General features: G+C 41.7%; 1 protein-coding gene across 1 annotated transcript in view; it reads left to right on the top strand.

Annotated features, from left to right (window-relative positions):
* LOC147711417 (polycystin-2-like protein 1) overlaps positions 1-27822 on the top strand; it is a 3079390-nt gene that overhangs the window by 1435597 nt on the left and 1615971 nt on the right.

Genomic DNA, 27822 nt, shown 5'->3' with positions numbered 1-27822 from the left:
TTTTTAAACACAGCATATAAATCAATTGTATACCTGCATTCATGAAGAAATGACTGAAAATGTCCTTGAGACACATGAAAGTGTTTTCTGGAATGCCCTAACACCATTTTTGGGACACTATTAACATGGCTATGTAACTCCCATAATCAAAATCTAAATTTGCCCAGCGCAATTGGGAGCGTATTTACAAGACACTTGCCCCATGAAGAACACTTTCCATTTAAAAAGGTAAACCACAATGCAAGAATATCGCTGAAAAGTCAGCGATATTCATGCATTTTCCAGCAAATGCTCTTAGCCATGTTATCCACCTTCCATTGGATAACATGGCTAAGAACTGCTTGCAAATGCAAAAAAAAACGGCCGCAATGCATGAATATCGCTGAACAGTCAGCGATATTCAAGCATTTTCCAGCAAATGCTCTTAGCCATGTTATCCACCTTCCATTGGATAACATGGCTAAGAACTGCTCGCAAATGCAAAAAAAAACGGCCGCAATGCATGAATATCGCTGAACAGTCAGCGATATTCATGCATTTTCCAGCAAATGCTCTTAGCCATGTTATCCACTTCCCATTAAATAACATGGCTATGAACTGCTCAGGGCCCCATGAGGAACCCTATCCATTTTAAAAGGAAAACATAACATCAAAGACACTCAAATGCCTTATAAATATGGCCCAAAACAACCTATGAAGCTCTAACAGTACATATCCAGAAATGTAATTGATTTCAAAATTCGTTTTTAAACACAGCATATAAATTAATTGTATACCTGCATTCATGAAGAAATGACTGAAAATGTCCTTCAGACACATGAAAGTGTTTTCTGGAATGCCCTAGCACCATTTTTGGGACACTATTAACATGGCTAGGTAACTCCCATAATCAAAATCTAAATTTGCCAAGCGCAAGTGGGAGCGTATTTACAAGACACTTGCCCCATGAAGAACACTTTCCATTTAAAAAGGTAAACATAACATCAAAGACACTAAAATGCATTCTAAATATGACCCCAAACAACCTATGAAGCTCTAACAGTACATATCCAGAAATGTAATTGATTTCAAAATTCGTTTTTAAACACAGCATATAAATCAATTGTATACCTGTTTTCAAGAGGAAAGGACTGAAAATGTCCTAGAGACACAGGAAAGCGTTTTCTTGAATGCCCTACCACCATTGTTTGCACATTATTAACATGGCTATGTAACTCCCATAATCAAAATCTAAATTTGCAAAGCACAAGTGGCAGCGTATTTACAAGAAATTTGCACCATGAAGAACGTAAAATAGCATAATAGACACTCAAATGCCTTATAAATATGACCCAAAACAACCTATGAAGCTCTAGCAGTACATATCCAGAAATGTAATTGATTTCTAAATTCGTTTTTAAAAACTACATATCTGTTTCAGCTTACATAACAGACCATGGAATGGGCTCCATGTACCACAATAACTTGTGTTACTGCATGCCAGAATGCTACACCGAATATGCAATTACAATTTCTCAAAGTAACAAAATCTATTTCTATATCACTACAGACAAAGCCACAGTTTAAAAACACAGCTTTCTTCATCATTTTCTCCTTAATTCATACTATTCTCTCTCTAAAATAAATAAATCTTTTCTCACCTTAGCAAATACTTTTTAAGTTTTGAAAACAGTCTCAGAAATACACCAAATTGTCTTCAGCAGAAGAAAAACGATGCACTCCAGAGGCTGCAGCTATTGAAAGCACAGAAAAACAGATATTCATTTCACATATCTCTCATATTAGCCAATCATAACTCTTCCCTCACTTTTTTCAAATCAAAACCCTTCCCCCCTCTGCCCTCTCTGCCTTTTTTCCATAGCAACCACCTCCTGGAAGACCTCTCATGTTTGCAAATTCACACAACAATGTTTCAATTGAACTCTGAACTCTCAGTGCACCTGCGTATCCAGTGCAATCTTTCATTAAATGTTTCTTCCTTGACCATTCAAATTACATCTTTCAAAGAACACATCCATGCACCCTAACTTTCTGTTTTCAGAAATGGAAATGCACCAATCACTGCTAATGATTCATTAGCATTGGAAATCCACAGTTTTTTTTCTTTACAAACTCCTACTGTTTCAACTGCCCTTTCATTACCACACTTCATCTGACTGCAGAACAACCTTCTCCCACCATGTTTAAGGTCTGGATTGTTGGACATAGTTACATCCACTGGGCTCAAAGGTATGCTGAGAACAGAAATTTACACAACCTCAATTTACAGGATGTGGAAATTAAGTGGTTGGGCCAAAGAGGATTAAAATGTCACCAATTGATACCATTGGTGAAAACCTTTATGCATTTGCCAAAACCTGACCTGTTAATAGTGCACTGTGGAGGTAATGATTTGGGCACTTTGACAGGGGTAGGTCTGGAAATGCTTTTAAAGGACACCTTGGGGCAATTAAGGCACTTTTTCCTCAAACTGCTTTGGTATATTCCAATATATGCCAAAGACAGAAATGGAGGTGGTCCAACCAATTTTCTCCACAAATTGAGAAAGCGAGGAAGCATGTAAACAAATCTGTTTCAGCTTTCATGAGAGACCATGGAATGGGCTCTCTGTACAACAATAACTTGCGTTACTACATGCAAGATATCTACAGAGGAGATGGAGTTCACTTCTCAGATGAAGGCAACAGAATTTTCATTCTGAATTTAAGACTGTGCATTGGTACCTACTTATAAGTACCTAAATGTACCATAAACCCAAAAGCTCTTCTCAGAGCTACCCTTCATCTGATCACACACTTTTATTATTTTTTTTCTAACTTTTTTCTGTAATTTTCAACAAACTACGCTCAAAGAGCGCTATCCGGTACGCGAACTGGAAGCTAACCGCGCAAAATTTTTAAAAAATTTTTTTTTCTTCGCACATATAGTCCTCCTCAGCCACCCTCAGAAAACGTAGGGGGGCAAACTACTTGTACCATGCCCCCTTCTACCCATTCAGAACATTATTTACCCTCCATTTTATACCTTGATGCGACCGAAACACAAAATGGTGGACTCCCGTTACGCTCCTAGTTCGCGGACCGGACCGCTTTCCGGGAAGCGGTCTAAAAAAAAGGTGGGAAAGTGATTCACAGAAAAACGACTAGAGACACTCTCACCAAATATAAATTAGCTCATACTACATAACAATCCCTTTCATTTTCACAAATTTGATTGAAATTTAATTTAGCCATTTAGCCTGTAGACCTCTCCAAGTACCGTGAGGTAAATTACTTCACAAAACACATCTGAAGTGTTGGAATTGACAACCAATGAAAATGTTACTTTCATTTTCTACTTTTATTACCTGACATTTGATTGGTTATATACTTGAATATATATAAAGGAAGAGAAGGAAACACAGCCATTTTGACTGCTACTTCTTGTTGTACATTACAATTGAATTATCACTAAACTCTTCAACTTGTTTGTAAAGGTAAGTTGTTATTTTTAAAACTGAAGTATATTGTACACTATAACTTAATATAGTAGACTTTTTCTGCTAGATATACACTATCCCTCTGTACTAGTAATGTATTTAGATAGACTTCTCTGTTATAGTTATGAATGGAGTTGACTTGTCTTGGTTAAATCACATACACTTTTTTATAGTCCTATTTCCACTCTGATACTATACACTGCCAAAAGGTAAATTCACTGATAAAAAATGACTATCTAAAATTAATCCCAACAGTGCCCTATCTCTACTAATATATATTGTTTTAATCCAAATTTCAGGCAAAATGGAAGGCGAAAACCAAGTTTCTTTTGAAATGGACCTGCAAGAGAGCAGCCAGGAATTGATTGAACAAATTGACATGGAATTTATGGATGAAAGCTTGGATAATGAACTGCTGCAATGTGTCCAAGCAGTAGATGCCCTCCTTGCAAATGAGGACATTTTACAACCTCACAGCTTGCAAACAATATTTCAAGAAAATAATGGCATTTCAGACACTGAAATGTTAGAAAGTTTAATAAATTATGAAAAACAATAAAAATTTAAAAAAAAATTAAAAAAAAGAAAACAAAACAAAAAAAAAAACAACAAACAAAACAACAAACAATTAACATTTAGTCTTTGAAAAGTATATCATTCTATTATCCTTAAAGTACGCTGCCTAGAACGCTTTCCGGTTCGCGTACTAGGCGCTCATCGCGAACAAAAAAAAAAGAAAATTTTTTTTTGAACCCTGCTGGGCCCTTTTAAAACCTCCACATAAAACCTAGGGGGTCAGGGAGGATCTACTATGCCCCCTTATGGAAATTTCCCCCTTTGTTTTGGCCTCCTCTTATCTCTCGATCCTACCGAGAGACAAGATGGCGGCCGCACCGGACTGTTTAGAATGTTGACAGACACCGAAGAGCCAATCAGCTTTCCGTGCGCAAAGTTCCGTTACGCGAAAAGTACGCGAACCAGATCGCTGCCCGGAGCGCTGTTACAGATATATATCTTGATTTAAACGTTAATTTCTCAAAATCCACTGGAGCACATATATTGAGACCTAGCAAAGGCACATCGGCCTAACAGTCCCTACAATTTTGCCAAGTTTCGTGCAAATCCATTCAGCCGTTCGAGCTAAAAGTGAGTCCAACCGCCCTATGGAAAACTCAATGTTAAAAACGCGTTTTGGGACCCCCCTTTTTTCTCAACCCCCCCTTGACGACCCCCCCCCAAATTTCCTGGAGCTGCTCAGAAACAAAATGTGCCATTTTCCTGAAAATTTCAGCCAATTCCGTCCACAAACGCCAAAGTTATTAGGCATAGAATTTTCAGAAATCCCATAGGGAAAAAATCCTAACTATATATACCTACTGGCGACCGCCAGTAGGTAATATGCATATATGTGTATATGTGTGCGTGTAGAGAGAGGTAGAGAGGTAGAGAGGTAGCGGTAGAGAGGTAGAGATTAGTAGAGAGAGAAGAAGAGAGAGGTAGAGAGGTAGAGAGTAGAGAGTGAGTAATAGAGAGTAGAGAGTGAGTAGTAGAGAGTAGTAGAGAGCAGTAGAGAGAGTAGCAGAGAGTGAGTAGTAGAGAGTAGTAGAGTGAATAGTAGAGTGAGTAGTAGAGAGTAGTAAAAGTAATTTACAATCGTTCGGAATATCGGTGTTTGGGCAGATATGATCCAGGGACCCCCAGTATGCAAGGGGAATTAGTCCCCCCTCTACAAACGCGCCAGTGGCCTGCATTGCAGAGAGGTGTAACAAGGGTGTGGCCTCATTACACTTCTCTGCAATGCAGCTCCCTCGCGCATACTGGAGGCTCCTGGTGGACCAGTTGACCCCAGGGGCCCCCAGTATGCAAGGGGAATTAGTTCCCCCTCTTCAAACATGCACGGGGGCTGCGTTGCAGAGAGGTGTAAAAAGGGTTGTGGCTTCATTACACCTCTCTGCAATGCAGTCCCCTGGCGCATACTGGAGATTCCTGGTGGGCTTTCAGGTCTTATATAGTTAGGAATTAGCATTAAAAAAACCTTTGAAATTCACTGAAAAAACCATAGGTTTCACACCAGTTATAGTTAGGAATTAGCATTTAAAAAACTTTTGAAATTCACTGAAAAAACCATAGGTTTCACACCAGTTATAGTTAGGAATTAGCATTTAAAAAACCTATTAAATTCACTGACAAAACCATAGATTTCACACCATTTATAGTTAGCTGGAAATTTTACTGACATAAAACCATTGAAATTCCCACGTTATAGTTAGTTGGACTCACTATAACTTGCGCGCCTGTAATGCACTGCTGATGACGTCACATATTACATCACTCATGACATGGTCAGTGACATCACTCATGACATCACTGATGACACCATCCTTGTGACAGAGTGACAGACCTAATTTCAGTGTAATGTAACGCTTGAAACACATATTCAAAAATAGAAACAAACATTTTCAAAAAAATGGAGATACCCAAACCAGTAACAACAACCAATTCAGTAATTCCACCATCTATATACACATCCACTCATTCACCAACAGTTCTATATAGTCACTCATATATATACTCACTCATCATATGTAGTGATACACCTATACATCCTGTTACACATCAGCAGTCATCCAAAAGTTACTCACACACATACTCACACATGCAAATAAACTATTGAACATCCATTTATTTGCATATACATTTATACACACACTACCACCTTACTTCTAAGGAAACTTACCCATACTTACTCTCTTAAACAATCACTTATAGAAACACATACTTATTTAAACAGGAACTCATACAATCTCTCACTATATATACTATACTCACTTATATACATCAATACTCACATATACTAGATTAAAACATATGTCGTTACTAATGAAGACACTAGTGAGACAGTCATTCACTCACTAACACACACATATACACACTCATCCACCCATACAGTCCTGCACATATGCTGTCTTCAAAACACATACAAACAGTGAGTCAGTCACCAACCCCTGCAGCCACTTATACACAAAGAGAAACACTGATACAAACATTTAAATATTTAAACAATACTCGCTAATATATGTATTCACTAAGATACACGTAATAAGCCAGTTACCCAACCAATTTTTTTTAAAAAAAACATCCATTTATACACTTATTTAAACATTTATTCTTCCATCGACCTTTACAAATACATATATAAAACAAATTTATTTTTCAGAAAGACACACATTCACTGGATGGTGTCATCAGTGATGTCATGAGTGATGTCACTGACCATGTCATGACTGATGTAATATGTGACGTCATCAGCAGTGCATTACAGGCGCGCAAGTTATAGTGAGTCCAACTAACTATAACGTGGGAATTTCAATGGTTTTATGTCAGTAAAATTTCCAGCTAACTATAAATGGTGTGAAATCTATGGTTTTGTCAGTGAATTTAATAGGTTTTTTAAATGCTAATTCCTAACTATAACTGGTGTGAAACCTATGGTTTTTTCAGTGAATTTCAAAAGTTTTTTAAATGCTAATTCCTAACTATAACTGGTGTGAAACCTATGGTTTTTTCAGTGAATATATATATATATATTCCACATCTCTCGTCTCTCAATCCAAAAGAAACGTTTCCAAAAAGAGTGCACTCCTGAGCCATATATGATTTTCGAAGCGAAAGATAAAATTTATTTAGCCGTATTACAGCAGAAATTGACAGATGCGTTTCAGCGTTGCCGCCTTTGTCATATATATATGTGTGTGCTTAAGCAATTAGCCCTTGAGCTTCAAGAAGTCACCCCACACTGTTTCACCATCCCGCCTGCTTGACCTCGATGCAGCTCCTATGGCCTTTCTCCTTTGTAATTAATCAAGTTCATCCGACGCATTTCGAGGCCATCAGCACCTCTTCTTCTTGGGATTACACACAAAGAATGCCATTTTCACCTTCTAATTAGAATTTCTTTTTGTTCGAATTTAACCTCCCTCCGTGGGCGTGGCTGTGGATATCACCCATCATCATGCTGGTAGGTGTAGTTCCTGAAGGTGAAAGAAGTTTGTTTTAGTCCTTAAGTAGTTGCATAACTTTGTGTACTATTTAATCAACATTAAAACCTTAAGTAGGCAGGAGAATAAGGATATAGGATGGCGAAACAGTGTGGGGTGACTTCTTGAAGCTCAAGGGCTAATTGCTTAAACACATTACATACACGGCTGTCCTTGGCATATATATATATATTACCTACTGGCGGTCGCCAGTAGGTATATATAGTTAGGATTTTTTTGAATATCGATTTCTGGAAATTCTATGTTGAATAACTTTGGCGTTGATGGACGGAATTGGCTGAAATTTTCAGGAAAATGGCACATTTTGTTTCTGAGCGTCCCCTGAAAGTTTGGGGGGGTTTCGTCAAGCGGGGGCCGAGAAAAAAGGGGGGTCCCAAAACATGTTTTTAACATTGAGTTTTCCATAGGGCAGTTGGACTCACTTTTAGCTCGAACGGCTGAATGGATTTCCACAAAACTTGGCAAAATTGTAGGGACTGGTAGGCCGATGTGCCTTTGCTATGTCTCAAGATATATGCTCCAGTTGGTTTTACGAAAATTAATTTTGAAAAATAAATATTGGGCTACATTGGGCTATATATATGTTAGAGCCCAAATGTAGCCCAATGTAGCCCAATGTAGCCCAAAAATGGCCACCAGAGACAAAAAAAAACAAATGTAGCCCAAATATCAGCCAGATGTAGCCCAATTATATCCCAGTGACAGAATGTCCCAGAGTGTTCTAAAGAACAACTAGAGCGCTAACAGTCTTACTTATGACAAAAGTATGGCACACCTGAAGTCATCTTGATTGGAATAAAGTGTTAACACTTAAAACATTTAATTTGCAAAGGAACAAAATATGGGGGTTCATTTTGCCATAGAAATTATGATTAGTGCTGAAGAAAGAAAAATTAGGGCACATTTTGAGTGATTTCTCAAATCCTCTTATATTTCATTAAAAAAATTCTGATATGCAGTCTCCCAAGATGGCCACCAGAGACAAAAGAGCCCAAATGTAGCCCAAATATCAGCCAGATGTAGCCCAACTATAGCCCAATGACAGAATGTCCCAGAGTGTTCTAAAGAACAACTAGAACGCTAACAGTCTTACTTATGACAAAAGTATGGCACACCTGAAGTCATCTTGATTGGAATAAAGTGGTAACACTTAATACATTTAATTTGAAAAGGAACAAAATGAGGGGTTTCATTTTGCCACAGAAATGTTATATATATATATATATTCACTGAAAAAACCATAGGTTATAGACCATATATAGTTAGGGATTTGCATTTACAAAACCTTATTTTACTCGCATAAAACCATTGAAATTCCATATATAGTTAGTTGCGCTAACTATATATCGCGCACCCGCAATCCACTGCTGATGATGTCACATATTACATCATTCATGACATGGTCAGTGACATCACTGATGACATCACTGATGACATCTCAAATGACATCACTGATGACATCACTGATGACATCTCAAATGACATCACTGATGACATCACTGATGACATCTCATTTGACATTACTGATCACATCACTGATGATATCATTCATATGATAATACGATGAACCTCTTCAGACTCTAATATAACCTTAGATACAATCAGTGTAAACAGACACTCACAGACTGTCACTCATCCATGGAGTTACTCACACACCTAGTCAGTCATGCAAAGAATCAATCGCACCTCCATTTCCTCAACTATACAGTTATACAAACTTTACTTATTCAAACATATACTAACACATATTTACTCTCTTATACAATCCCTGATACAAGTTTACAATGATCCATACAGCCACTCACACATTCACTGGCTCTTATGCACAGTTATTTATATATGTCAACTCTCACATGTACTGTGTTTTACATATGTACTTACTTTGACATGTAGCACTGAGATATCCATTCACTCACCAATACACTCATGCACACAGTCAACCGCCCATACAGCTGTTTCCACATGCACTTTTGAAACCATACACCTAGGGAATCAACTGCTCACACATCTATGCACAGAGTCATACACCTCCCAGCCACCCACACACACACTCAGTCTCCCATACAAATACCTGGGCTACCAATCAATAACCCATATAGTTACTCATATAGCTACTTATCAACACATGCAGCAGTTTACAGAACAACAGACATAATAATGCACAAATTAAGACAGTTTAGTCACTAACCCATGCACTCAGTGAGACATATTTAATCACTCACTCATACAGTCAGTCATGCACCTACTAAATCCTTCATCCAGACACTTATACATCCACTCATTCTTCAATATGTAAGACATATTTACACTTTACAGAAACATACAGTCACTGGATGTTGTCATCAGTGATGTCATCAGTGATGTCACTGACCATGTCATGAATGATGTAATATGTGACATCATCAGCAGTGGATTGCGGGTGCGCGATATATAGTTAGCGCAACTAACTATATATGGAATTTCAATGGTTTTATGCGAGTAAAATAAGGTTTTGTAAATGCAAATCCCTAACTATATATGGTCTATAACCTATGGTTTTTTCAGTGAATTTTCAAGGTTTTGTAAATGCAAATTCCTAACTATATATGGTCTATAACCTATGTTTTTTTCTGTGAATTTCATTGGTTTTTTAAAAGCTAACATCTGTAACTGTAAAATGTATTCTTCTTTAAATCTTAAAATATATTTTAGATGTTTATTAATAATTTTTTTTAAATATTTTTTTTCTTCGCTTCCAGTTCGCGAACCGGGAAGCTTTCCGTTAGCTCATCTTGATGCCGCGATCTAGTACGCGAACCGGTAAACGTTACGTTAGCGGAACTGTGACGCGTCGCGGAAGCGCGACGTATCACGTTGTCGCGTAATGCGTCTAATGACGCGCCGCGTTAGCGCTCCCGGAAGTGCTCCGGACCGCGAACCGGAAGCGATCCAAGACGCGGCGCGCACCGCGTAACGTAAGCGGAACAGGTCATGTGACTTGTTTATCAAAGTTTTCATTGGTTCATTTCACTTTTGGTTTCCAAATGATGTATGACTAGGTCATGTGACCTAAAAATAACACTTTTCATTGGTTCAGAACTTTTGCTTTTCCCAAATCATGTAAACCCCTCCTTCTTTCCTCACTCTGACTTTCATCTTGGTGAGAGAAAGACCATTTTCCTGGAGTTCAGCAATGGCTTCTATACTTGCTGCAGCTGGTGCACCCCCACCACCACCTCCACCTCCTCATAAGAAGAGAGGACCTCCAAGTCAATTTATCTCCAACAGAGAGGAGGAAGAGGAGGAAGAAGAAGAAGAGGATAGAGATCAACCAGAATTTATCCCGGAGTTGCCCCGTGTTTCTAAGAGGAAAACAAGTTTCATCTGGCAGTTTTTTTCCATCCCTCCAGGGGACAAGAAGGTCAATGCTAAATATGCCACCTGCCTCATCTGTAAATACAGATTGTCTAGAGGCACAGAGAAAAAATATAGTATGGGCAACTATACTATGCATCGCCATATGGCCAGGTGGCATCCCTTAAACTACAGCCGGGCAGAGTTGAGGGACCTACAAGATAATCCCCCGACAACTCCTGTGCCCAGATCTACGTCAACAATGTCTTTGACAGGAAGAGAGGCACAGGAAACTGTGCCAAACATTCAGCCAAACTTTAAACATATGAAGTTTACCTGTATATATTGTGGTGCTATGCTCTCGTATGGGAACATGAGCGTGAACTTGATCAATATGGTGTTCGAAAACCATAAGTGCCCTAACGCACCCAAGCAGTAATTTTTTTTTTGCTCCTGTTGAGCCCTTTTCAATACCTGTTTTTTTGTTGTTTCCCCTCCATAGAAAACACAAAAAAACATAAAACTGTTCTAAAAATACAAAAAAATCAAAAAATGTTCTGAAAAAAAAACAAAAAAAAAAAAACAACAAAAACAAAAAAAAAAGTTCTTTTCAGAACTACCTCCCCTTTCAAATAAAATTGCTAGAATGTTTATCACTCTGGCAAGCTCTATTTCTTTTGGTTCGCTTCAAGTTCGCTGACCGGTTCGCGAACTTGAAGCGAACCAAAAAAATATTTTTAAAAAAAAAAGAAGAGTTAGTATAAGGGAAGTAAACAGAGAATAATGTAAAAAGAAAGACAGCTATAGAGAGTAAATCAGAGATAGTGTCAGTGACATCATCAGCAGTGCATTGCGGGTAAAAAGAGTAGAAAACATTTACCTTATAATTCTTGTTACCTTTTTAAAATATTTTTTCATACTTTCAATCTGTAAAAGAGAGAACAAACATTTCCAAAAATATTAAAACATGTATTTAAAAATTAGAAAAGACAAGGGAAAAGGTTCAAGAACAAACAGTTTTTCAACAACTTTGACATTTACAGAAGCCTCTGCTTCTCTACGTCCCCTACACAATCCTAAACATATATATTTTAAACAAACTGTATCTTGATGTTGATGAACTGAGGCCTATTTTGGAACATGGTGCTTCTTTTGCACTGCTAATGTCTCACAATAGTGATGCAATAGCAGCGCAAAAAAGATGTAAAGCCATCATAAAATTGAGTCTAACATTTTTAAATGATTGTTTCAGGATGCAAATAAGATGTGTGCTTTCAAGAGCTTTCTTTGAGGTGAGGCCTATTCATTTTTTTAAAAAAAAAACAGTACCCAGAAGTACAGCTCTGTAAGCATTAACATTGACACTTACAGAAGACTCAGTTTCTCCATATCTACCTCACATTTCTAAATGTATATCATAAGTACAAACAGAAGAACATTAATTATACATGTTATATGGTTTATTTTTGCTGTTCTCAGAATGTATCAAATTTCACTTAAATCAGTGACTTGAAGGTATTCATCATGTAACAGCGGGGAAAAAAAAACACAATCAAAATGATTGTGTTTAAAAAACCCATTCAACATAAGAAATCTGAATTCAAAACTCCTTAAAATTCACTTACTTTCAATGACGTCGAAGGATGTCCCATGAACAGCGTCCACTGTGTTGTGCTATAAATATTGTAAGCCCGCCACTTTCTGAAAGAAAACCTCCAACGATTCGAAAAATATGTTACATACAAGAAAAGACTTCTCACATTCTACCACATGTTTCCACTTGGCCAAATCATGTTGCAGCTATTCACAAGTCTTGTAATTCTTCCAATCAAATCCCGTCATTTTCTATTTTCGCAACTTTCAAAAAGAAAACATTTAAGATAATTTTCACAATCCTGGACTACTAATATCTTACCCTTCTTTGTCACTCATGTTCTCCTTTTCCTATGACACTGATACTGCTTACTATGAAGCAGACTTACTTGCATCAGGTTTATATAGTCGGATTTTACAAAATGACATTATAATTAAAAGTTTTGGACCAATAATCTAGACAGCATTGCAGACTTACATTCCCTCAACTTCATGAACATTTTGCAATTCTTCACAGGAAATCCCGAGATTCTTTCTTTAAAATTTTGGTTTTAAAAACACCAGGTAAGAATTTTTAAGGTCAAACGGCAATTTTTTTTTGAAAGTTACAACGGAATCATTGCAGAATGACCAGCCGTTTCGAGACTTTAAATAAGCTGTATAATGTCCTGAAGTTGTTGAAGGACCATCGTGATAGATAATTGCTACAGTTACAAAAGTCCTTCCTGATATTGAAAGCTGAGAAGCCACAACATTTTTTATTAAAGTTGACAATTTTGATCCATCAGGCCTACATCGTTGCATCATTAAAATGACATACTGTCCATATCTACGTATAAGTAATGTTGACATCATTTCAGATTTACATTGGCTACACTCCATGTTGTGATCACATGTTGTGATATATCAGTGATCATGACATCACTGATATATATATATATATATATATATATATATATATATATATATATATATATATATATTCAATGAAAAAACCATTGGTTTTAGGTCATATATAGTTAGGGATTTGCATTTAGAAAACCTTATTTTACTCGCATAAAACCATTGAAATTCCATATATAGTTATAAGCACTAACTATATATCGCGCACCCGCAATCCACTGCTGATGATGTCACATATTACATCATTCATGACATGGTTAGTGACATCACTGATGACATCACTGATGACATCTCAAATGACATCACTGATGACATCACTGATTACAACATCCAGTGACTGTATGTTTCTGTAAAGTTAAAATATGTTTTACATATTGAAGAATGAGTGGATATATAAGTGTCTGGATGAAGGATTTACTAGGTGCATGACTGACTGATTGAGTGAGTGATTAAATGTGTCTCACTGAGTGCATGGGTTAGTGACTAAACTGTTTTAATTTGTGCATCATTATATCTGTTGTTCTACAAACTGCTGCATATGTTGATCAGTAGCTATATGAGTAACTGTATGGGTTATTGATTGGTTGTCCAAGTATTTGTATGGGAAACTGAGTGTGTGTGTATGGGTGGCTGGGAGGTGTGTGACTCTGTACATAGATGTGTGAGTAGTTGATTCACTATATGTATAGATTCAAAAGTGCATGTGGAAACAACTGTATGGGCGGTTGACTGTGCATGAGTGTATTAGTGAGTAAATGGATATCTCAGTGCTACATGTCAAATTAAGTACATATGTAAAACACAGTACATGTGAGAGTTGACATCTATAAATAACTGTGCATAAGAGCCAGTGAATGTGTGAGTGGCTGTATGGATCATTGTGAACATGTATCAGAGATTGTATAAGAGAGTAAAGTAAATATGTGTTAGTATATGTTTGAATAAGTAAGGTGTGTATAACTGTATAGTTGAGAAAATGGAGGTGTGATTGATTTTTGGCATAACTGACTAGGTGTGTGAGTAACTCCATGGATGAGTGACTGTCTGTTTACACTGATTGTATCTAAGGTTATATTAGAGTCTGAAGAGGTTCATGGTATTATCACATGAATGATATCATCAGTGATGTGATCAGTCATGTCAAATGAGATGTTATCAGTGATGTCATCAGTGATGTCATTTGAGATGTCATCAGTGATGTCATCAGTGATGTCACTAACCATGTCATGAATGATGTAATATGTGACATCATCAGCAGTGGATTGCGGGTGCGCGATATATAGTTAGCGCTTATAACTATATATGGAATTTCAATGGTTTTATGCGAGTAAAATAAGGTTTTCTAAATGCAAATCCCTAACTATATATGACCTAAAACCAATGGTTTTTTCATTGAATTTTCAAGGTTTTGTAAATGCAAATTCCTAACTATATATGGACTATAACCTATGGTTTTTTCTGTGAATTTCAATGGTTTTTTAATAGCAAATATCAAAAGCTGTCAAATGTCAAGTACGTGATAGGTAAAAACGTTTTCGTGTTTATGCACGCTGATGTGCTTTGAAGGCTGCCCCCCCCCCACTCCCCTCTTTTCTCTTAGTAGTACTCTCTCTTTGCAGATAGTGAACGGTAGTTAACGCAGACCTTTACCCCTGTTGTAATCCGTCGTACCTGCTTGTCTCTCCATTTGATTGATTATTATCCAAGCATTTACTGTTTTACAATTGGTTCTCTTTGGATCATTCTCTATTTACAAACAAGCACAAAGTCGCAATACTCTGTTTAGTCTTTGCAGATAGTGAAAAAATCGTGAAAAAAAATAAAAGTAATCGAGCAAAATCAGTAGACCACTAATTCGATCTCTTTTTGACCTCGGTAAAATACAAACATTAGGAATAACCTTTCATGAGAAATACGAAAATAGTGAAATGAACTGAGCTCCACACCATGAGGGCTGCAAAACAGCTCGACTCCGCCACCCACACCGCCCAAAATAACGACAAACCCTATGCAAATATTATAAATATACACAACACACCAGCAAAGAAACAGAGTAAAACATTTTATTAAATAACTATTTACATAACTATTTTATACTTTTTATTGCCCGATCCGGCTAGCTCAATCGATCGAGCATGAAACTCATGCACTGATAACAAGCGTTGAGAGTTTGTAGAATGATGGCTTCAGATTTTCCACATACGGTGTAGTGGCGCGAACTGGCAGGGGGCGTTTGGATTCTACCCCTTCTCCAAATAAGATTTTTATACGTGAATGTTCGTTCATGCTTTTTGTCCCTGAGTTGCTTCCATGTCACTGCCTTACATAAATGGCATAAGTCCTGGTTGTTGAGTGCCATACTTCAGAGTTCTAAGCAGCTCTTGTAACACTGTTTAAACCTTATTTGCACCTGCTGCAGCTTCACTATTCAAAGTAAGTGGAGTCCATTTGTGGACCTGACTGCATTAGAAAACAATGTGATACGGTGCCTCCCTAAACCGCTTGACGGAGGCCCCCGAGGGGCGGTGAGATGGCGCGGACTGAGAGGGGGCACTTGGCTCCTGCCCCCTCCCCAAGTCGTGTTGCCCTGGTGAGGCCTGAGATCGCCCCCGGCATAGGCGGCCGGCTCCCGGGGTCCGGCGGAATTTTTTCCCTTTTGAAGAATCTTCCATTCTGGACCTTGTCCCACAATCCGTTTGACCTGAAGACACGCTGTCGTGGGACGCCCCTTTACCGTTTTAGTTGCCATTCCGCCCGCTTTTGGTACTCTGTGCCTCTTCCGCCATTCAGCTGTTTACCGCCCGCTCTTGCGACTACAACGTCTCGCTCACCATGTAGTTGAGTTGCTCCCACTCTTAAGATTTAACCGAACTTTTTGGACTGCTGAAAGCGGTTGTATTCCGACCGCTGGTTGGTGGAGACATTTTGACTATATTCTGGACCTGCATTGTCGCGTAATGCGTCATATGACGTGACGCGTTAGCGCACCCGGAAGTGCTCCGCTGCGCAAGGCGCAGCTTCCCGGAAACGATCCAGAGCGCGCCGCGCAGCGCGTAACGTAAGCATAACAGGTCATGTGACTTGTTAATAAAACTTTTCATTGGTTCATTTTACTTTTCTTTTCCTAATTATGTAAGACTAGGTCATGTGACCTGAAAATAACACTTTTCATTGGATTAAAACATTTTTTTTCCCAAACGATGAAAGCCCCACCTTGTTTCTGGATGTTTCAGACTGAAGCTGGCGTCACCATGAGAGCACCACCATCTCGTAGCTCCGTCGTGGCCATTCCGCAAGCAATCATGGCAGCCGCTCCCCACCGGAAGCCTGCGGGAGTCGACGGCCCCCAAAACTTTTGTACAATCTTCAAGGCTGAGGGGACGCTTTCGAGAATGGAACCCAAGCCCTGGCAGACAAGCGTCCGAGTTCCAAGGTGTCCCAGGGCCATTTTACTGGACCAGGCCCAAATCCGAAGAGCCGACCGCCATTTTAAGAGTCCTGTGGAAGCCGCCTATCGCTGCACCGCAAGAGTGGGAGCAACTCAACTACATGGTGAGCGAGACGCTGTAGCCGTAAGAGCGGGCGCTAAACAGCTGAATGGCGGAAAAGGCACAGTGTAGCAAAAGCGGGCGGAATGGCGACTGAAACGATAAAGGGGCGCCCCACTACAGCAGACAAGCCTCCGCCATGTGCTTCAAAACTGCATATGTATCTCGTGATATCAAGGTTGGGCAACCAGTACACAACAAGCAGTTACGAGTTCCATTTACACCGGCGCCATTTTGGGCGCGGCCGGGCAGGTCCAGGATCTACTGAAGCTTAACAAATGAGGCTGACGTCTCTGAAGCAGTTGACGAACAGCAGGACATAGCAAATAAACATGAACTCTCTAAAGCTGTTAACTCACTGCAGAACAAAACAAGTGAACCTGAAACCTCTGGAATAATTGTCGCTGAAAAGAACAACACACAAAACTCTGTAGAGCCTGAAGAAAAAAAAACAGAAGGGCACTGTAGTTTCAGACACACTTAACACTAATGACTAAACAAAGATATCGTCTGTTTATGAAGCAGTTATCATCTTGACAGAATTCCAGCATTCTCGGAAGAGGTTGACACAGATAACATCTTAAGGAACAAAGAAAGACCTGTTCACTCTTGACACCCCAGGTGCTGTGTATGTTGCACTATAGTGCTGCATCGAGAAAACGGACAACCCTATTGATGTGGATTTTTCATTATTGCTTATTGTAAAGAAATGGCGACTCCCCCCTTTAGCAGATTAGCTAAATGTTTGCGTAATTTAGGCATAAAAGTTATATTATTGTTGTTGTTGTTGTTATCGTTATAGTTCTGGTTAATTTCAAAAAATGGTTAAATATATTTACAGTTTTTGTTGCGTTCGTTATATTTAAATGTTAATAAAGTTTTAAAATCTAACTTTGTTGGAGTGCTATATATGTTTAAAAAATCGGGTGAATGGGGCCTTGAATCGGGTTATTGTCATGTGTGGGCTTTGCAAGTGTACTGCTACAAGATCGGACATTTCAAACTCAAATGCACGTTCTTTTTCTTACCTTTCCGAAGCATGGAGCGCAATAACAGGCAGAGAAAGGGTGATGCACGTGTTGAACACTGCCTGGCCTGCAAATTGCTGGCAGTGCCCCCCCGCCCGCTCCTGAAAGAGGGCACGCACACACACCGCCGCCCCGAGTACTTCACAAATCTTTAAAAGACCATGCGCTTGTTCATGAGGCTTAAATGGTTTATCACCCCTTCTAGAACCCCTGCATCGACCCTCTGACGTTTCCTGGAAGAATTAGCACGTAACACAATACCAAGCCCTGTCAGCTGAAACCCCCGAGAAATCATGGGGCATATTATCAAGGGGGTTTATTTCTGCTTTTTTGGCTTTAAAAGCCAAAAAAAAAAGAGATAAAATTATCTCCCTATTACCAAGCTGTCGCTAACACCAGTTAGTGACAGCTAAAAGGAGATAGCGACCATCTTGGGCCCCGCTTTGCATATCAGTGATATTTATCACTAATGACATGCAAAGTGGGCGTGCCAAGATTTTAGCGACTGGAAACAGTCCCTAACCATCGCTATCTCCTATTACCAACTTTTGGAGATATTCGCGCTAAGCGCGAATATCTCCAAAACCTAACACCTGCCCTGAGCAGTTTTAGCCATGTTATCCAATGGGAAGTGGATAACATGGCTAAAAGCATTTGCTGGATAATGCATGAATATCGCTGACTTTTCAACGATATTCATGCATTGCGGCCGTTTTTTATCGCATTTGCGATAAACCTTGCTAATAGCAAGGTTTATGTGCAATAAAATTCGCCGAAGTGCGGCGATAATTTTTGTCTCTAAACAAGTTAGAGACAAAAATTACCGCTAGTTGTTGGTAATATGCCCCTGGGTTTTTCCTTGCAGGAATCGGGAAGCGAAAGACTAGCACTGAAATCAGTAGTCTCACGCCTTATTCGGGAGGGTTGGCATGTCTGCATACTCTACAGCTGGAGCCATAAACTACATCCGCAGGGCTAGGTGATAGCCTAGGTCCGGCCTGGACAATCGGACACAGAGGAAGAGGAGTGTCAGAGGGTGCGGTAGTGAATAGGGTGAAAGGGAGGTGTCGGGCGGGAGCAGCGCAGATGGGGGGAAGTATATGTCCCATGCATGAGAGAGAGAGCGGGGGTGACCAGTGCGTGGGGGAGATGCTTGCGAGGGTGGGGAGCCATGCTGAGAATCGGCGGCGTGCAGAGAGTGGCCCTGGTCAAGGCATCTAAAATGGCTGCCGTGCACGACAAAATTGTGGCATTGGACAAAAACGCAAGATGGCGCAGACAATGTTTATCAATAAGGATTCATTTATAACAAAATATTTACTCGCAGTGACAAAATGGTGGTCAACACTTCCTGATTTCCATCGAATCGAACGTTAACAAACGTCACGCAGCAAAAAAAAAAAAAAAAGCTCACGCACAGAGCAGTTTTTAGCCATGTTATCCAATGGAAGGTGGATAACATGGCTAAGAGCATTTGCTGGATAATGCATGAATATCGCTGACTTTTCAGCGATATTCATGCATTGTGGCCGATGTGCGGCGATAATTTTTGTCTCTAAACAATTAAAACAAAGCACAAAATGGCGAATTCCCGTTTCGCTACCAGTTTGCGGCCCAGTTCGCGGCCCGTGAAGCGCTTCTACCGTGAAAAATCATTTTTTTTTATTTTCCCCACGGGACCCTTTAATAACCCCAACAACATTCCTAGGGGGTCAAGAGGGGTATACCTTGCCCCCTTTCAATAAATTCCCCCTTCGTTTTTCACCTCTTCTTCTCTCTCGATCCTACCGAGAGATAAGATGGCGGCCGCTCCGGACTGTTTAGAATGTTGACAGACACCGGAGAGCCAATCAGCTTTCTGCGCGCAAAGTTCCGTTTCGCGAAAAGTAAGCGGACCGGATCGCTGCCCGGAGCGCTGTTACAGATATATATCTTGTTTTGAGCGTTAATTTCTCAAAAACTACTGGAGCACATATATTGAGACCTAGCAAAGGCACATCGGGCTAACAGTCCCTACAATTTTGCCAAGTTTCGTGCAAATCCATTCAGCCGTTCGAGCTAAAAGTGAGTCCAACCGCCCTATGGAAAAATGAATAGGAAAAACGCGTTTTGGGACCCCCCTTTTTTCTCAGCCCCCCTTTGACGAAACCCCACCAAATTTTCAGGGGCTGCTCAGAAACAGAATGTGCCATTTTCCTGAAAATTTCAGCCGATTCCGTCCTCAAACGCCAAAGTTATTAGACATAGAATTTTCAAAAATCCCATAGGGAAAAAATCCTAACTATATATACCTACTGGCGATAGCCAGTAGGTAATATATATATATATATATATTCACTGAAAAAAACATGGGTTATAGACCATATATAGTTAGGAATTAGCATTTACAAAACCTTATTTTTTTACTCACACAAAACCATTGAAATTCCATATATAGTTACTTGCACTAACTATATATCACGCACCCGCAATCCACTGCTGATGATGTCACATATTACATCATTCATTACATGGTCAGTGACATCACTGATCCCCACCACCACCACCACCTCCTAGGAAGAGAGTACCACCTCCTCAGGTGGTGGTTGAGCAAGAGGTGCCCCCCCCACACCTTCTTGTTGCCTGATTCAGCCAGCTCAATCGATCAAGCATGAGACTCTGTTGTAATCTGAAGAACCGCTGCCTGCGGTGCCTCACTGAGCTGCTTGACGGAGGCCCCCGAGGGGCGGTGTGGTGGCGCGGACTGGGAGGGGACGCTTGGCTCCTGCCCCCTCCCCAAGTCTCGCTCGGCCAGCTGAGTTGCGACCACTCTTGCAGCCTACGACATGGAGAGGCCGGGGCGTTGACTAGGCGGGGCCTCCGGCCGCAACCACAGCACCAACAATTGCTGCTGATGGAGGGGAGCCTTGCCGGTGAGAGCCACTGATCTGAAGAACGGCTGCCTGCGGCGCCTCCCTGAACCGCTTGACGGAGGCCCCCCAGGGGCGGTGTGGTGGCGCGGACTGGGAGGGGGCGCTTAGCTCCTGCCCCCTCCCAAGTCTCTCTCGGCCAGCTGAGTTGCGCCTGCTCTTGCTATTACAGCGTCTCACCCGCCATCCGGCTAAATTTCACCCACTCTTGCGATACAGCGACTCTTCCATTCTGGACCTTGTCCCACAATCCGTTTGACCTGAAGACACGTCCTGCGGTGCCCTCGCAATGCGTCCTGGTCCCTGAATGTGTGCAGGGGGACGGTATTTCTCGCTCGGCCAGCAGAGTTATGACCACTCTTGCGGCCTATGATATAGAGAGGCCGGGGCGTTGACTAGGCGGGGCCTCCGGCCGCAACCACAGCGCCAACGATCGCTGCTAACGGAGGGGAGTCTTGCCGGTGAGAGCCACTGATCTGAAGAACAGCTGCCTGTGGTGCCTCCCTGAACCGCTTGACGGAGGCCCCCTGAGGGGCGGTGTGGTAGCGCGGACTGGGAGGGGGCGCTTGGCTCCTGCCCCCTCCCCAAGTCTTGTTGCCCTGGTGTGGCCTGAGATCCCCCCGACATAGGCGGCCGGCTCCCGGGGTCCGGTGGAACTTTTTGCCTTATGGTGACTCTTCCATTCTGGACCTTGTCCCACAATCCGTTTGATCTGAAGACACGTCCTGCGGCCTGGTCCCTGAATGTGTGCAAGGGGACGGTATTGATTGGATCAAGATGGCAGCTTCACACAAAGTGTTGCTGCTGATGCTATGCAGACAAAAACTGGTTTTCAGTTTGTACATTCTTCAGGATTTTTCCATCCAAGGCTGGTTGAGAGTTTGTAGAACGATGGCTTCAGATTTTCAACATACTACTCTTCAACATTCTTCATAAATGTAATTCTGCTCCTGCCGCTACTTATTGGAGACATTAAACTATACTCTGGACCTGCCTGGCCTCGACCAAAATGGCGCCAGTATGGGAGCGACTTGCAACTCCTTATGACGTTCTAGTTACTTAGCCTTGACGTTATGGGGGATGTATGCGGTCTTTGTGCACATGGCGGGCGGGGAAGGGTACTGACTGGGAATACGGACAACCCTATTGATGTCGATTTTTCATTATTGGTTATTGTATTGATAAAGCTTCGAAGTAATGTAACCCATGATACTCGCCCATGGTGTGCGTATGGACGATTTTATTGTAACTGATCCTGTTATACATTCAATTAAAAAATCAACCTTCACTGATCCTACAACCGTTTATCACGTTTAGTTTTTTCATTATTGATTATTGTATTAATAAGCTTCGAAGTAATGTTACCCATGATACTCGCCCATGGTGTGCGTATGGACGATTTATTGTAACTGATCCTGTTATACTTTCAATTAAAAAATCAACCTTCACTGATCCTACACCCGTTTGTCACGTTTAGTTTTTTCAATTAATTGGCTCGCTTGTTACATACTCCTATACCCCTGGCTTTTGAAAGACACCATCTTGAGGAATAAAGGGCTGCGTTAAGAGTGGTATTGCCCAGAATGTCTTGTTTTCTAGTGCTCGTAATGACGAAGCCAGAACTGCCGAAAGGGATTCTGGTCCTGCCGCTACTTATTGGAGACATTGAACTATACTCTGAACCTGCCTGGCCTCGACCAAAATGGCGCCAGTATGGCAGCGACTTGCAACTCCTTATGACGTTCTAGTTACTTAGCCTTGACGTTATGGGGGATGTATGCGGTCTATGTGCACATGGCGGGCGGGGAAGGGTACTGACTGTGAATACAGACAACCCTATTGATGTCAATTTTTCATTATTGATTATTGTATTAATAAAGCTTCGAAGTAATGTTACCCATGATACTCGCCCATGGTGTGCGTATGGACGATTTTATTGTAACTGATCCTGTTATACTTTCAATTATAAAATCAACCTTCACTGATCCTGCAACCATTTGTCACGTTTAGTTTTTTCAATTAAATGGCTCGCTTGTTACATACTCCTATACCCCTGGCTTTTGACCCTTTCCTACGCGCGGTCTGTACTACCGCCCTCGGGTGATCTATGTAATGAACAGACTACCATTGCCGAAACACAAGGGAATGCATCTCAGAGAGATAAGTCAAGTACGTGGTAGATAAAAACATTTTCATGTTTATGCTCGCTGATGTGCTTTGAACAATGTCCCCCCCCCTCCTCATCATTTAGATTACCACCGCCCATTGCATAAAAGCGTACCGGGCGCTCCCCACGCAAAAAAACCGAGGCCCTTTTAAAGCCTCCACATCAAACCTAGGGGGTCAGGGAGGATCTACTATGCCCCCTTATGGTCATTTCCCCCTTCGTTTTGGCCTCCTCTTGTCTCTCGATCCTACCGAGGGACAAGATGGCGGCCGCTCCGGACTGTTTAGAATGTTGACAGACACCGGAGAGCCAATCAGCTTCGCTTCGCGAAGTTCCGTTTCGCGTCAAGTACGCGAACCGGAGCGCTACCCGGAGCGCTGTCACAGACATATATATTTTTTGGAACGTTAATTTATCAAAATCCACTGGAGCACATATATTGAGACCTAGCAATGGCACATCGGGCTAACAGACCCTACAATTTTGCCAAGTTTCATGCAAATCCATTCAGCCGTTCGAGCTAAAAGTGAGGCCAACCGCCCTATGGAAATTAACATGGGAAAAACGCGTTTTGGGAACCCCCTTTTTTCTCGGCCCCCCATGACGAACCCCCCCCAAATTTTCAGGGGCTGCTCAGAAACAAAATGTGCCATTTTCCTGAAAAGTTCAGCCAATTCCGTCCACAAACGCCATAGTTATTAGACATAGAATTTTAAAAAATCCCATAGAGAAAAAATCCTAACTATATATACCTACTGGTGACCGCCAGTAGGTAGTATATACATATATATATATATAGCTTTAGGATTTCTAATGTTTGTGCAGTTTAAGTGTGGTTTGTATAGAAAGAATGAATACAGTTTTAGTAATTTGAAGGTGGTGCATGAATTATACATTTAAGGTATAACTATAACTTTAGAATTCCTAATGTTTGTGTAGTTTAAGGTTGGTTTGTACAGGAAGAATACATATAGTTGTCCTAGCTATAACTAAGCATGAACCCTTTTTTCAATTAATTTCAATGGCTTTTATTTTTTAAGAATAAAGTGTTTCAAATTATAGCTTACAGTGTCGTTGAGTGGAGTGTCGCTAAGCAGAGTGTCATAGAATACAGTGGAGGACAGTGCCATAAAGTGGAGTGTCATACAGTGGAGTAGAGTTGTGTAGAGTGGAGTGGCATAAAGTGGTATAGCGTAGAGTGGAGTGGCGAAAAGTAGTGTCGAGACAAGTGGCATAGAGTGAAATATCATAGTATGGAGTAGCATAGGAAGGAGTGACGTACAATGAAGAGGCATAAAGTAGACTCGTGTAGTTGAGTGGCGTAGAATGGAATATCATAAAGGGAGTGGAATAAAGTGGAGTGGCAAAGAGTTGAGTACGTAGAGTGGACTATAGTGGAATAGCATAGAGTGGATTGGCGTAAAGTGAAATAGCATACAGTGGAGTAGCATAGAGTCGGGTGGTGTAGAGAATAATAGCATAGAGTGGAGTGTTGTAGAGCAGAGGGGGTATAGGGGACTAATGTACAGTGGAGTGGCATAGAGTTGAGCAATGTAGAGTCAAATACTGTATAGTGGAGAGGTATAGAGTGCGATGGGGTACAGTAAAGTGGCGTAGAGTGGAGTGGTGTACAAAGGAGTGGCATAGAGTGGAATAACGAAGAGTAACAGGGTGTAGAGGGAAGTTGTGTAGAGTAGAGTTGTAGGAGAGTAGGGTCTGCTATCCTATGGTCACCCCAATTTTTGCTTTTTGCTTCACTGGTTTTCGACTTAATGAGGCTGTGGGCCTGCTAATCAGACCCCCACCCTGCTGTTCTCTCTCTAAATTCACATACATGTACTATAGGTACATAACCCAATTGGAACTGGACTCCGTGTCAGCCCCTGTACCAGGCACTATAGGTGCTCAAGGCATAGGTGCCAGCAAGGCCTACCAGGGGCTGCAGCATAGCGTTTTGCCACCCCTGGCTGGTTCTTAAATTGACACAACTGGCTGATCACTCAGCTGGGGCAAGTTGGTGTAATCACCTCTTGCTTAGATATAGTATACCTATATCTAAACCTATATCTGGACACATATAAACCTGTGAGTCACTCCTATGGAAGGCCTTATAAATCCTGGAGGCAGAGTGCGTGGTTTAACGTGAGATGGTGCTCGAGCATGAGCTGAGCCTGTCTGCAGCTGTCGGGAACAACTCCCTAAGCTGTTCCGGGATAATGCCAAACCATATACTATTAAGTGCATTATAATCCTCGCGGTTATATGTTTACTTTGGTTTGGCTTTATCAAAACATGTCGTGTAAGGTGTCATACGATTTGGAATACTATCCCCTCGACAGTCCTGTTGACGGGGATAGCATTCCACCCCTCTAGAGGGAGAAGACATGTTACTTTACTAAAACGCAGTTGATTTTAAAAGAGCCTCAGCATCACAAAATGGATGCTTCTGCCACAGACACGAGTCTGACCTCCTGCTGCTGACCGAAACTCAGCCGAGGAGGCCTGGAAAAAGGCTTTCCTGTCGCGGGGAGGTGTCACACCACCCCAGACAGGAGATAGTGGATTGTAGCAGGGAGGTTTGAAAGAAACCAGACACTGCCTGGGGAGCACAAGGCTTCCCCTTGCATAATCCGGTCAAACCGGTTCTTGGGCAAACCAGCCCCAGTCCCAGCGCGGCCTGGACAAAGGGAAAGGGGTGTAACCACCCCCTTCCTGGGTCCCACCCACAGGAGGGGACCTAGCAGGTAATCTAGCCCCTTAGATTGGTATAAGAATGGGAGCAGTGCCAAAGCACTCAGATTATCCTGATGAAACATAAGAAATGAAACTCTGGACCCTTCGACATCCTACTCGACGTAGAAGACTGAAGAATCTCCCTTGTGGTCAAGGAGTGACCACCCTGTGCAAACAGGCACCATCCAGCACCTCGACCCTTGCTTTGTTGCAGTTCCTGCCAGTACTCGAGCGACAGAGATCGACGAGATCAAACGGGCCTGCCTTCTAACAGCCCGATCCACAGTCCCTGCAGAGCTGACACCCATGGAGGCGACCTGAAGCGTGGGGCCCGCTGTCTGTGAAAGTCCACGAGATGCTGACCGTGCAGCCCACGAGTGACCCTCGAAGCTGTACATCGTTGTTTTGAGAAGCCCCAGCCCTGAGCCTTTATTGCACCAAAGCTCACCCCTCTACACTCACCGAGTGCTGCGTGGGGGCCTTCTGCTTCTTTTGGCTCAACGCATTGGCCCGGTCACTTGCCCGTTGGCTTGTGGCCCCTGTGCCGATGAACTACGAAATCTAACTTGTGATTCTGGTTGCTTTAGACTTGCACCCACTCCTTTGAAAAGGAGCCCCCGCTCTGACCTTCCTGGTCCGAGTGCAATGCCATCTTTGAATCCTGCGTGGGTTGCCCTTGCTAAGGGTTATTTGCTTTGATCCGGAAGCCGACACCGCCGACAGCAAAAACCTGCGTAGGACAGCTAGTGATCCACTCCTGGATATCCTCGGTGCCCCAGAGTCCACGTGGCAGCGGAGAGAAGCGACCTGTCAGCGACCTGAAAGCGCTCGACATTGCCTGGTTCCTTCTGGTTCCACCCTGGTCACTGCAAAGTGACCCAGACTCTGTCCCCTCTGCTTTCAGATCATCTTTAACTTCGATCCACCCTTGGATCACACCGGACACTTCTCGTCTCGATGCCTGCAGCATCTTCAGCTCCAAGCGCCAGCAACATGCGTGACAAAACCCGACACTACTTCGCACCTGTGCACCCGCTTCCTGTGGGTGAGGTAACTCAGCAACGCCAGTGTTCCCACACTGGTACACACCTCTAGTGTATGTGTCTTAAGTTTGGTCCTTCTAGGTTGAGCGGAAGTATCTTTAAACAGTAACTTTATAACTTTTACGCACCATTGACATTGCATTGGTGCAAGCCACGCTTTAAGCGCTGTACCCGAATACCGCGGGCTTTTCCTGACTTCAGCATTGCTTGTCCCGACTGCTCCCAGCGATTCCCTAGGCCCTAGGCCTAACCACTGTTCGATTGGTATCTCTTATACCACTTTCTTAATATATGGTTTGAGTGGCCACCCGCCCTCATCCATAATTGTGCAACTTTGTATGTTTAACTGTGCTTTTGTTTAAACGCTTGTGCCTCTAGACTCATAAAGAGTATAGAGGATTATTCTAGTAATAAACACATATACTTTTATAAAACTTGTGTGGTGTCCTTTCATTTGATGTTACAGGATTGTGATTGGTAAAACAGCTCGCTTAACACCACCTCTTGAGTTAAGCCTTTAAGGCTGCTTAGTCCATGCTACAATTAGGATAGCTTGTCTATAAGGTTGACTTACAACCAGACACCATACGGGTTGTTTGGACTGATACAAGGTGGTTCCAGAATTGGAAACATCATATATCAGGCCAACTATTCACATTGGTGTGCAGCGGTGCGGATTTGAGCTTGCTGTTGTTTTACCATTGCAATCTTTTTATCACATTGAAAGATCACATCAAGTACCTTAGGTACATATAAACAAAAGCTTAGCATATTTAAGTTCTACTGAACTTAGCAGTTGTAGATCAAAGGGATTAGCACACCCTGCCTACAACTCACTAGCAAGGTACAGTAGGAAAACACTTAGTGTAGGTAAGTGCACCACTTGCACCTCACTAGCAGTCATGTCTGACACAGGTAGAGCTTCCAGCTCTGGGCCTGTGTCAGTTGACCTTACCAAGGCAACTTCCAGCTATGACAAACTTAGCCATAAAGAAAGACTTGAGTGCCTTATGCATTGCAAGAGGGCTA

This window comes from Lissotriton vulgaris, chromosome 5, assembly GCF_964263255.1.
Source record: "Lissotriton vulgaris chromosome 5, aLisVul1.2, whole genome shotgun sequence".
NCBI classification, from domain to species: Eukaryota; Metazoa; Chordata; class Amphibia; order Caudata; family Salamandridae; genus Lissotriton; species Lissotriton vulgaris.
This window is presented reverse-complemented; position numbering and strand designations above follow the sequence as displayed.